General features: G+C 47.7%; 1 long non-coding RNA gene across 1 annotated transcript in view; it reads right to left on the minus strand.

Annotated features, from left to right (window-relative positions):
* Positions 1-13,680, minus strand: part of LOC133357553 (uncharacterized) — a 178,006-nt gene that overhangs the window by 47,461 nt on the left and 116,865 nt on the right. The window lies entirely within an intron of this gene.

The raw sequence follows: 13,680 nt of genomic DNA on the forward strand, positions 1-13,680 counted from the left end.
AGAAGCTGGCCCAGCAACAGGCGCTGTGATTGGACCTGAGCCGTTTGCAGTCGTGGGGTGGGTGAAACCATTCGTGGTTTCAAAAAAGGTGGGGGGGGTGTGGAATGTACTATTGTTAATTAGTAAAAACATTGTTAAAAAAAAATTTTTTCATTACATCTTTAATTTTCACACGAGTCTGTTTAGAAAATGTCAGCTCGTTAGGATTCGTAGATTCGAAGATATATTTAGCGTTGAAGGTTCCAAAGATTGTAAGCCGTCGAAAGTGGGCGCGACCATTCGTGATTTAAAAAAGGGGGGGGGGTGGAATGTAAGATTATTCATTGGTAACATTTACACTCTTTGGGTCTTTCGGTAACATTTAGTAAAATAAGTATAACCCGTAAAAACAAAGTTTTTCACTCTAAATCCTTTATATACGTGGCGGATAGAGTCCTCTCGTCCTCTGGCTTGAGATGGCTGCAATCTATGGGTCAGATGATTGTCTGCCAGTATTAAGCAATTGGTAATTAAATATTTAATTTGTTTTCCCTAAACAGTGTAAAATTTTGGAAGAAAATAAATCACGAAAATTAATTGTCACACACAACGAGTCTGTGTGGAAAATGTCAGCTCGATTGGATCACGGGAAGTGGGTTAAAAAACGAGCGAAAGATGTTCACGGTCCTAAGCAAGCAAGCGAACTTAATATAAAGGATGTAAAATATATTCGCTTGTGGAGAAGGATTATTAATGATTACATTTTGGTAAAAATATAATACACGATGTCCGGGAACCTGGACAGATCTCTATTTTTTTTTATGAAATCTCGAATTGTCACGCGAGACGGCGAGTCTGTGTTGAAAATTTCAGCTCGTTGATCCGAACATATATTAAGCGTCTAAGATTCCGAAGAACACGCGATTTTGGACGATTTTTGACCCCCCCCCCCCCCCCCCTTCGTCACACGGCGTCACAAAAAGTCAGGCCCCCCCTCAAATATGACGTCACAAAGCTCTGCTCCCCCCCCAAATATAAAATATTCTTCAAATCGCTTTAAACTATTGTCATTGTAGTGCGTATTTAATGTGGTGCCGCACTCTGATGTTGCAGGAGAAAACATTTATTAAAAAGTCAATTTTATTAAGTAGAACGTGTTGTCTATATTTATTTAAAGTTGATATTTTTACGTGACGTCACATTTCTCAACCCCCCCCCCCACCACTCGTCACATCGTCACAAATGTCTGACCCCTCCCCCCCCCCTAGGTGCGTGACGTCATTTATGGACGGCCCCAAAGAGCGAAACGACACCAACTTTTTATTTAAAGCTTTCGTGACTGCAGGGATTCATATTCTTGGTTCTTTCGGTAAAGTCACGTAGAAGGGAAATAATAAAATAATACAAATATAAAACAATAAAAATTCTCACGACGTTTCGTCTGCAACATAAGCAATCATCATCAGGTGTGAAATCCACAGCAAGAAAATTTGATGAAAGTGTTGCACCGTGAATATTATCGGCGTGCAACGGCGACGCACACGCACACGCACGACCGGTACAATATCAACTTGGACCTCTCACTCGATCAGGTCAGTTTAACACGTAGGAGGCTTTCGCGACCAATATCCATAATGCGTGTTTTTATCCTTTATATTAAGTTCACTTGCTTGCTTGCTTGCGTGCTTGCTTGCTTGCTTAGGACCGTGCAAATCTTTCGGTCGTTTTATAACCCACTTCCCGCGATCCAATCGAGCTGACATTTTGCACACAGACTCGTTGTGCTTGGCAATGAATTTTCATGAAAATTTTTTCCAAAATTTGACACTGTTTAGGAATTTTTTTTTTAATATTTAATTACCAATTGCTTAATTGTGGCAGACAATCATCTGACCCATAGGTGGCAGCCATCTCAAGCTAGAGGACGAGAGGACTGTAGGCGCCCGTTTCATGATGACGCAAATGTTGACTAACCACATGGCATGAAATCCCTGCCCCCACGCTGTACAATGGAGACTATTTATAGAGCAGTTACATTGAAGCCGCCAGGTTCTTGAAAGTGGTAAAACGGGTCAACGCTAGTGCCCTCAGGAATATACGGGGCATGTCAAGAGGTGATCTTTCATTTTTAAATCCTTTATATTAACGCCACTTGCTTGCTTGCTTACTCAAGAAAAACAGAAATGAATAATAAAATGAAATCGATGCCACGCATATAAAGGATTTATAGTGAAAAACTTTGTTTTTACGGGTAAATTTTTTTTTTCGGTGAGATCGTGTAAATATATAAATGTGTCGTTAAACCCGCCTACCACCCGACACAGTAAGGTTTATCACGTAAACAGAACGTTCCAATTCGTCACTAGTACAGCACTAACCGGTGTGTTGGAGAGCCAAGCCACAACATTCACAATCTGAGTACGACGTTTCGCCAGTAATTACAACTAGCTTCATCAGGCGACAGCCAGATTTGTGGAGCAGTGCATCTGTCTCGTTCCTTACATGGAGGCGTAGATGTGGTGACCACGCTTATGTGCTAGGGTCCCCTGCTCCTTCTTGGATGGTTACCAACTTGCGAGTTATGGAGTAGTTTTGCTTGATACGACCATTGGTGTAGGAACTACGACGTTTTTACAAGTTACACATGTCCATATGGGGGGGGGGAGGTTACAATGTGCCAAGATTTGTCTGCAATGTAGCAGGTGCTGCAGTGTTGGCCAGTGATTTCTCAGCTGATAGGAAAATCACGAACTCTGATCCGGTCATTGCTTTCCTCCTGGTACTGTGGCAGTCGGGGGCTCTTTGTTTAACCCCCCCCCCTCCCCCCACTTATATTTCTATCATATGGCCGATGATGTAGATGGCAGAGCAACAACTACAATTCCACATTGAGGTGGTCAAGCCAGCAACAGCTAACCGCGTTAGGAGAAGCGAGCAGAGTGGTATCGTTGTGATGTCCCCTTTTTACATCCTTTATATTAAGTTCGCTTGCTTGCTTGCTTGCGTGCTTGCGTGCTTGCTTGCTTGATTACGACCGTGCAAATCTTTCGGTCGTTTTTTAACCCACTTCCCGTTATCCAATCGAGCTGACATTTTGCACACAGACTCGTTGTGCGAGACAATTAATGTTCGTGAAAATTCTTTTCCAAAATTTTACACTGTTTAGGGAAAGCAAATTTAATATTTAATTACCAATTACTTAATACTGGCAGACAATCATCTGACCCATAGGTGGCAGCCATCTCAAGCCAGAGGACGAGAGGACTTTAGCCGCCACGCATGTAAAGGATTTATAGTGAAAAACTTTGTTTTTACGGGTTTACTTGTTATTTGTGGATCGGGGGGCATTGCGTCGCTACACGTTGAAGGGTCTGTTCTGGATTACCACAGTCACACACTAATGGAGAGTTTTTGTTTTTATTTTATCCCTAATGCTACCCCACCCCCCGCCAGCTTATTCGATGTATAACCTTCATAGTTCAGTGCTTGGGAAACTTTTTAGGTCTGTAGATCACTCATCCGATGCCATAGAATATGAATTCCTGCAGTCACGAAAGTTTTAAGTCAAAATTACGGAATGTCTTCTAAGCTAATTGGGAATGGGACGCAAGCGTAGGATTGATCACCCTGTCGCTGGCCGCCTTTGGGGAGGGTGTATAGTATGAAAGGCCGAAACACCCTAGGACCCAAAGGTTCACTACTGACGATGCGCTCCCCAAATTTCACCAGGCTCACTGTTCATGAACTCTTGGAAGTGCTTGCACAAAGGATAGTAACATCTCATCCTGTGTTCTTTGGAATCTAGGCTGTCACCAACCCCTCGACCGCTAGGTGGCAGTAAGCATCCAAACAAATGCCCATAGAAATAACTTTTTGACTGTGATTAATTATTGTTATTCTTGCCACGAGGCAACAATAATGGGTCCCCAAAGTGCAGAAGTGGGTTCTTAGAGGCAGACTTGGCAGCAGTGAGCATTGGTGATCGTACTGATGAGTCCTAATGAAGATGAAACGGGCATGCAGTTGTCCGTCTCACTGCTGCCCGGTTGGTTCGGCGCAGCTGCTCAAAGTATTGATGTTCACTTAAGACAAGTGGACCACAATGCAGTTCTTCGGGAGCTGGTGGTTTTTTCATCGTGCCAACACTACAACGTATTGTTGAACATCTTCTTGGTTCTTTCGGTAAAGTCACGTAGAAGGGAAATAATAAAATAATAAAAATAAAACATAATAAAATACAATTCTCACGACGTTTCGGCCACAACGCAAGCAGCCGTCCTCAGGTGAAGAACAGGTCTGTCGGAAAGACTGCCCCAGAATCCCTTGATGCCCATTTAATCATCAATAGTGACAACCTTTGCCCGATCGAGCATTGGAGGCGGTATAGATCACTAATTTACAGCAATTCCACATTCATATGACAGAGACGAGCGTTTCCATTGGACAACCACTGTTTTTTTTTTAGCGATCCCCTCTCCCGGGAGGCATGATGAGCTGAGTCAACCCAATTCCCACCTGCCCCCCACCCCTCCCAACCGCGATTATAATTCACATCCTTCCGACTGCGAACCGCTCGCTCCCCCGCTGAGCAGCAACATCAAGAAAATTGGAATTGGCCACAGTCGCCCGGTGACACGCAGCCCTGGCCACGACCCCACCGTGTAATTGTGCCGATGATGCAGATGTCATTATCGGGGGGAAGCGGGTGTGGGGGGAGGTGTTGGAAGAGGCTCGCCTTCGCCACCGGAGGAAAATTACGAGGCAGCCGTGACTAAACGGTGATGCCGTGTCCAGATGTTTCCACGCTCCAGGTTCCTCCCGAGGAGTCAAACTCGAATCCCCGTTGCACACGCAATGATATTATAGGTTTTGTCGTTTGCTTCCCAAGCCTCTGGTTGTATAGCACATGTTATTAGTAGGGTCACCGACTGGGCCTGGTCTCTCCTTGTTAACATCTCGATACGCAAAGGCATTATTGCTGATCTGCGCGGCGAATACGGCTCGTGTTATTGCCCTCGCACGGACGCTTTAAGGAGCAAGCGCACATCTACAGCAGCAAGTTTGTGTCAATCCACTGCTGGATTGGGGTGGAGGGAGACCTCCCCATACTTCACCATTCCGGAGTGCAGAACAAGAACGGGTGGATTTTTTTTTCTCTCTCCACTGCCCTCAACAGCCATTAAACACATTCAGCGCTTATCTTTTGAATGTGCCGGTCACCAAATCCAAGCGCTATCCAGGCTCAACACCCGCTTAGCTTCCCGAGATCGGATGAGTTCGGGTGCATTCCGGGCGAATGAGTCGTATGCAACTCACAGTGCAATGCCAATTTAATACCCAGGGAAGCCTCACTGTGTCTCAAGACTAATTTAAGGAGGGTCATGCTACGTCTGGATGTTTGGCCAAATGAGATTAATAAGTATCTGAGATGAAAGTGGAGGACCCAGAGAAAACCCTGCATCATAAGAGGGGGTGACACTGGCCACACCTCGTAGCCCCACTGGGGCTGTGGATCTATCGAGCTGAGTTCGATTTCCCGAGATGGTTTACATCGGCGGTGTCATCCAAACCGCTCATGGGCATTTCCACTTCACCGTGCAGCACTGACCAGCGTGGTGAAGTATGGTCAAATAACCGCTTTGGCCCGCATAACCTCGGGGTAGGCAACCAGCAGTGCCTTTACACATAAACTAATCATATATGTATGCGTGTTCAAGACAAATTTCACAGAGAATGTATGAACACGTGCAAAATTAATGAATGAAATAAATTGTGTCCTCTAGACAATTTACATGGCCACAAAACGGAATTATATACGACCGGAAACAATGGCGCACGTGACCACAAACGTATATTCACAAGCATACCCGTACGAGACAATGCTTGTACACACACACGCACACGGCCACTTGAAATATGAGAAGCCATTACCAACAGATCACCGTAGCCAATATTTGGCGAGACATTACAACAGCCAACTTTCGACCGCGAGATGTGTCGCCTACATTTGTGCGCAAGTTGCCAGGAGATGGCAGTATATCAATGGGTCGTTGAATCTTAACTGTGCAGAGCTTTAACATGTTATCCCCCTCGTATTTGCCGGTGGTGGTTTTTCTCCGGGTTCTCTGTTGTTTGTTTTAGTCCTCCACGAAGTCACTCATTGATGAAATTGGCCAAACATCTCAATGGAGCCGAACCTTGACAATAATCACTCTTGAGGCTTTGGTGGGTAAAGAAGGGACATCATTTACATCGACTCCTCTGAACAAGGCCAATGGTGCTTCATATTATTCGCTTTGTAACTAAATGAGCTCAAACCTCCCGTAAGTCACGTGACTTCCGTGTTGCCACTCCCACTTTGAATCTTCCCCATCGCTCCGCCCCCCGTGAAAACAGACGCCGCTCCTCCGTGCAGTAGCAGCACGGTCGAGGCCATTACGTTTAGCCTCTTCCTCCCTCATCCTCATCTCTCCTGACCCTTTGTGCTCCAGTTTCTCCGTTCCTTGCCCGTAATTTTCCTTTTACTCGTAATAAAGATGTTTGGGTTAGATCGCGTAAGTATAAATATGTCGTAACCCTCCACCATTCGACACAGCCGGTAAGGTTTGTCACTTAAACAACGCGGCAATTCGTTACTATTTCAGCCCACCGGTGTGTTGGAGAGTAAACCCACAACGTTTGCGAAACGTCGTACTCAAAATCCAGCTGGGTGTAATTAGCAGTGAAACGTCGTACTACTCAAATTTTAAATGTTGTGGATTTCCTCTCCAACACACCGGTGGGCTGAAGTAGTAACTAATTTCCGCGTTTTGTTTACGTGACAAACCTTACTGGCTGTGTCGGGTGGTGGAGAGTTACGACACATTTATACTTGCGCGATCTAACCAAAAAAACCTTTATTATGAATAATATTGGTCGCGAACGTCTACGTGTTCAACTTAATAAAAATTTTGATTCCCCATTCTTTCTCTTCTCTCTTCCCTTTCCTATTTCCCCCATTCATTATAACTTTGACCCTTCTCTCCCATCTCGTGGGGTGTCACAGCTACAAAGTATTATAATTGGATCAATCATCATCAGCCATGGTCTATTCAAAGCTGGATGACCGACCTCCCCTCCAAACGCTGTCGCTCACCCTTGTCCTGGATTGTCACGACTCACAAATCATCTCACCCGTGCACAATAACTCATCGTAGAGTTACTCTTCTTTCACAAATCGTTGTTTGACTTTAAATAACGTCGGTTAAGTTCTACAATAAACTTACACACCATGGAAACACAAGTGTCACTTTTCCGAGAAGCTATACCAAACACAGTGCCGGAATATCCGAGCAGTAAAAGAAGCTACATATGTAGCTACGGGCCCGCACTTTCAAGTGCCCCGCGTTAAATGCTTTCAAGCAATCAATTCTGGTTCAATGCTTCTGCACTTGCTCTATAACTATAGTACTATACTGCCTTCAACTTTTATGAACAACTGGCTGTTTAAGGTTAGCGATTTATCGTATTATCTGGCCCTAAAAGCAAATGAAAAAAATACAATTACTTTACGATGCAATTTAACAATACGTGTGTTTTAATAGTGATGTGTTTCATTATTTATTTAGGGTCCCTTCATAACATGTGCTACAGGCCCCGGCACTCGCTTAATCCGGCACTGACCCAACACTGTATAGAGCACGTGTTTTCAGAACTGCGGATTGCATGTTTACAACTATTTGTGCATGTGTGTGCACGCTGCTTTCTATAGCGTAGGTGTGTCTGTGTTTGTGTGTCTCTTTCTGTCTGTGCGTTGCGTGCATCTGCACGAAGTGTGGTGGTTAGCGGGGAGTGGCAGCGTGGTGGTTAGGGTACTGCACTACGAACCCGGCGACCCGAGTTCGTTCGATTCCCGCTCACAGCCAACATCGGTGGCGAATTTCGGAACGGGTTGTGCCTCCCCACCCCATCCCCTCTCTCGGTCGACTCAGCCTTGAATTAAGTGGCTGGTACGGTGTGTGTAAGCGTCAACGTCTGGGTAACAAAGGTGGCCAGGCCGTGGTGCTGGACACACCATCTCTTCGTACGCCGTCCCGACCTTCATAGGTTCTTGCTAACAGCACTTGCCACTTACATCCTACTTAGGATAGATGGGGGAATTTATGTTTCTGTGCGAGAGGTGTTAATCTGTGTGTACGTGTGTATGTGTATCTGCGCGCTGTGCATATCAGTGTGTGTCTACACTCAGATGAGTAGCTGGTGTGGTGTTTAACATGGCCACTAGGGAGACAAAGGCGGCCAGGCGTGGTGCTGGCCACCCACCACCCCCCTCGCGTGCTGTTCCGGCCTTCATATGTGCTCGCTAATAGCACTTTCCACAACATCCTCTCGAGGCTATACGGGTGATATTTATCTTTGTGCGGCTATAAACACGGGAACTGAATAATCCGTGCTCTCGTTTTCACCGTTGTATTCTCAACCAGCACACGCACCTCCGGTTGGCACGGTTGGCGACGTAGGGTGCGAAAGAAGTTCAACAAACTCACACACCAACAGCAATCTGAAGTGTAACCCAACTCTGTCGGGTTACATGTGTGGGAAGGGGCGGTGGCGCAGCGGTTGGTCTTCACTGCCATAGTTCGATTCCAAGTCACAGGCAACATCAGCGGCGAGCGATATTCCATATTCATGAACCGGTACTGGGGCCTCAATCGTACCCCCCCCCCCCCACCACTTCACTGGCTAGAGTGGTGAAGTATGGTCAACCCCCCCACTCACCACTTCACTGGCCAGAGTGGTGAAGTATGGTCACCCCCCTCCACCACCACTTCACTGGCCAGAGTGGTGAAGTATGGTCACCCCCCCCCATCACTTCACTGACCAGCGTGGTGAAGTATTGTCAACCCCCCCCCCCCCACCACTTCACTGGCCAGAGTGGTGAAGTATGGTCACCCCCCCCCACCACTTCACTGACCAGGGTGGTGAAGTATGGTCACCCCCCCCCCCCACCACTTCACTGGCCAGAGTGGTGAAGTCTGGTCATCCCCCCCCCACTTCACTGGCCAGAGTGGTGAAGTATGGTCACCCCCCCCCCCCCAAATAAACACGGCGTAGGGAGGCGTCCACCTAGGAGTGGATTACATATGAAGGCCATGGATTACCTTAACAATGGTAATGATTAACAATGATTACATTACATTAACAATGCTAACGTTACGTAGTGCCTGGCGTTAGTCCATGTTTAGCAATGAGTGCCGGCTGCTGTATGACGATCGTGTGTAGAAAACAGGCGTCGTGTTAACAAAGCACATGCAGGCTTGATGGTGGAGCTGCTCACCCCGGGCTTTCAATGTCCTGAGAGTGGCATTGTCTTTGTGCTGTTCGCCTTTGGGCGCCGTCCTCTTGTCTAACACTGTTTGAGACAAGGCTCTAAAGAAAGCTGTCTCTGGTGTGGACCAATCAGTTTCAAAGGCAATGCATCACATACTACCAAAGCACGTGTATTTTTTTTGTTTGCACGTTCAACTCAAGTATATGTGATTCATGCAGACGTGATTCCTTTGCAAAAGGTTTCAGTTTGGTGTTTTAACATCTTAACACAACTGTGTTATTGCCAGAGAGGGCATTACCACTTCTCATAGGCGTGATGATTGCCGACGGACGAGACTGGGGACGGAATGGCAGCTGACGGAGCAGGGATCGCGTCCACCGCGAACACAGCCACTTGCCGTGACGGGATGAGCTGATGCGCAGCAGGAGAGCGATGAATGGTAGGGACACGGCGCTGCATTGCCAGGGATGGCGACGGCGTGGGTAGTCAATCATCCGCCAGTGGATAGACCCGGCTGATGATAATGCGGTAACAGTACAAGATGATGATCGAGATGGAGATAGATTTGTTTGCGTATTTGTTTTGCTACTTATATTCTCGACAACGACGCGAATTTCTGTTTGGTGTTATGTGTAATTTCATTTCGCGTCGAACTAAGGCATATCTTTAAGAGAGAGGACCCTTACCTCTAAACATCTGGCTGTTTATCAGCAGTTCATCAGCATCAGAAACAGGCAATTAAGCCTGTTCCTGATGATGAGGCCTTGTATGTCAAAACCGGTCCGGAGTTATTTATTGTATTACCACGATAATTTGCTGATCTCGTCGAGAAACTTAAACCATCATCACGCGAAATCCGGTCATCCTCGCAGCAACGGCTTTTGGCTGCTGGCCATCGAACACAGACGGTGGCCACTGCATCGTGCGCTTTCAGATGCGCTACTTCCGCGGCCGTCTGGAACGCTCTTCCTTCCGATATTAAGAAGCCCGTGAGAGCTATGCACGTTTAAAGCGTCGAGATTGAAAACTCATTTCTTTGGAACTGCTTTTTGTGCTTAGTCTGGTGTCCTTCCCCCGCACCTCCGATTAGCTCGATTGGCAACGTACTGTGCGAAAGAAGTTCAAGACACACCCACATTATATTGCACCAATGTTGCTGACATTACGCACTTGCGGAAGGCCTTGTGGTGGAAGCGATGTTTAAAAACAAAACACTTTTGTTTTGCAATCACGTGGTGGGGAAGATGTACACGTCCGCTCATCCGAGTTGTTTACTGTGGTAAGTTAACGACGCAAATGTATAGAGCCACCTACCCAATCGGTCTGCGTGAGTCTCCACGCAACGAGAAGCGTGGCCAAATAAGGTCACACCGCATACCTCGCGCAGCCCTCACTTCACTCAGCAGAGCACGTTGACTGCAGCGCTCACCTGGTTTCAATTACCTCCTACAGATCCAACGTTACCGCCTGATAAATGACCGCCAAAAATACAAGAAAAAAACCCCCCACGGAACGATATCCCTTCGAGTCGGTCAGCATGGTGTCCCCCCCTCCACTCTCCTCCTTCTGGAGTTACGTACGGCTTATACACACTGCCCCCCCCCCACCACCCCCCGTCATCAACAACATCGTGGATGTAAAAAAAACAACACATTTCATTTGTTTAAAATGTAGTATTGCTACGCAATGATCCTGCTGCTGCTGCCCCTGCGGGGAGGTGATGGCTGGCGCAAGTGTAGAGGCAGAGAGAGAGAGATTGACGGTTTGATTCAATTCTCTGCCGGCGCCGCAGCTGAAACAACGGCCGGGTTTTATTACCTTAGGAATCCCCCGTCTCTCCGTGACGGGCAGGTTGCGTGTGGCAAAGGTGAGCGGGAGCGGTGGTGCAGCGGTTATCGCGCTGCGCTACGAACCCAGCGACCCGAGTTCGATTCCCCGCTCACGTCACAACACCGGTGACGAATATTTGAACCGGTCCGGAGTCTCCCCATGGTGCGGCGCGCAAACATCGCCACTCGGGAGACAAAGGCGGACCGAGCGTGGTGCTGGCAAATCCACCTCCTCGTGTGCCTTGCCGGCCTTCATAAATGCCACTTGCGCAACAGCACTTGCCCCAACAGTCTCGCAGGGCTACACGGGGGGATCCTTTGTCTTGTGTAACTCACACCTTCTCCGAGGTGTTTGGTCAGCGTGGAAGAGTAGGCCAAATGCCCTCGAGATGCGCTCTCTAAAACACCCTCGACCAGCGCGCAGAAGGCTCTTCCGCCGACGATGGAGTGAGCAAGCAATTGCAGGGCTACGCCTTTGCCTTTCTATTCCCCACCGGGCGTGAGACTGCACGCAAAGCTGTACCGGGCACTGAATGTCGGCTGCGAGGTGGACAAGGAGATAGCAGCGCTGAGCGTCACCCCTCGAATCCAGTCACGGGTTCTTAAACGTTACCATAACATCACCCAAGTGTAGCAGGAGCCTCCTTAAACATAGTCTTGAGACTCGGTGAGGCGTTTGCTGCAGCGCAGCAATTGATTCTTGAAGCCATCTTTACGGAGTTGTCGGTTGTTGTTGTTGTTGTTGGTTTTTTTCCATCAGGCTCTTTTGGCTTTCTCCGACACTATTAATGGAATTGGCCAAACATCCCCAAGCGCAGCACGAGCCTCCTTAAAACAAGTCTTGAGAACATATGCCCATACACACGTGACCCGCGAATTAAGAACATCCCACAATGCAACTGCGGGCATCGATCTCAAATCGGGGACCACGTAATATAGACGACTGTACGTGAGTCCATGAGTCTCTATGTGAGTCTTTGGGCGTCTATGTGAGTCTACGGGGTTCAATGCGAGTACACACATCACAGCGTAAACCACACAGCAAAGCCCAATTCTACCATTCACACAGCAGACATTCATCAAGCTAGTCGTGAAGCCTGGTCTATTCAGGTCTATGGGTCTCTATGTATAACGTCTGTGGACCAATAAACCATTGCAGTCTGTGCACCTTCGACGTAGGAATAGCAAAGGTACACCAACGCTCTCCAGAAGGCCTCTCGTGCCCAGCAGACCGTGACATTGGCATCGAGCTCTTGAACAAATTGCCACACTCAAGAACAGAATTTGTAAGTCTACGAGGTCTCTATTATGTCTATGAATCTCAATATGAGTCTATATATATATCTCTGAAACCACATGGACCACAAGGTAACTATGTCTATGAATCTCAATATGAGTCGGTGTTTACATCTGAAACCATATGGACCACAAGATAACTATGTCTATGAATCTCAATATGAGTCGATATATATATATCTGAAACCATATGGTCCACAAGTAACTGCGTCTATGAATCTCAATATGAGTGTTTTTCTATCTGAAACCACATGGACCACACGGTAACGCCACTGCCCCCTTTTCTATCATTCACTGGCAGAGTCTTGAGGATAAGTCACCGGGGGGTACCCCTGATCGCGACCACTTGGCTCAACTCAGCCAATCCTCGACGAGAACTTTGTACTCCACTGCCGGCACCGTCCCTGACACACGAACGAACAACAAACGCCACGGATCGTCGTTAGCGACGCAATGCTCGAACTTCGCAAACAACTGGGCAGTTGGCAGAACTTGGAAGACGCCGTGCACGGTAGAGGCAATAGACTAGACTGTTTTGGTTCGTTAAACTAAACTATTTGTATTTTAGCAGGTAAGGCCCACTGAGTTATATGGGTCTTTTTTCTTTCAGAAGCGACCTGGCCTCAAATGACAGCTCAACGAAGTGGCTTATCACGTGGAAATGTAGAGCAGCCAGATACTCTGAACGCGTGTTTCTAAATGTGAAGTGAAAAACCGGAGGACCCGGAGCAAAATCCACGCCATCACCGGGAGCGAGAGACACGCAAACTCCAAATACACAGCAGCAGGCGTCAGGGTCGTGATCGAACCCACGACCTCCTGTACACCAGGCGAGGTAGTTAACATCTCGCCAGCGCGGCACAATAGACATGGGCATCGGGCACTCTGTGAGGTCTTGCGTATTCAATCGAGAATTCGAGAATCGAGAATGCTGCGCCGACAAGGTGTAGCTTTTAGCGCATTGGACTTGCGATACAGAGAGGTCGCTCGTCTGATCTCCCGTCGCGGCAGTCGAGACAATGGGCAGGCCTCGGATATCCCCGCATGCCCGTCCCACCGCGTCTGCCCGACCAGCAGCATACATCCGCACGTCGCGTTCAGGGCGATCGGCTCGTCACGTGTGTGGTGGGGTAAAATGTGGGTAACGCCAACTTCTTCCAATACGGTTTATCCAGCGTGAAAGAGCGCGTCAAATACCCTTTGACCGACGGCTCTCCGAGGCTCCGTCTACAGCAGCGGAGGCCCTCTCCGCCGGCAGTGTCGCGA

The sequence above is a fragment of the Lethenteron reissneri genome, chromosome 7, assembly GCF_015708825.2.
Source record: "Lethenteron reissneri isolate LAM-NWPU_2019-01 chromosome 7, ASM1570882v1, whole genome shotgun sequence".
Lineage (NCBI taxonomy): Eukaryota > Metazoa > Chordata > Hyperoartia > Petromyzontiformes > Petromyzontidae > Lethenteron > Lethenteron reissneri.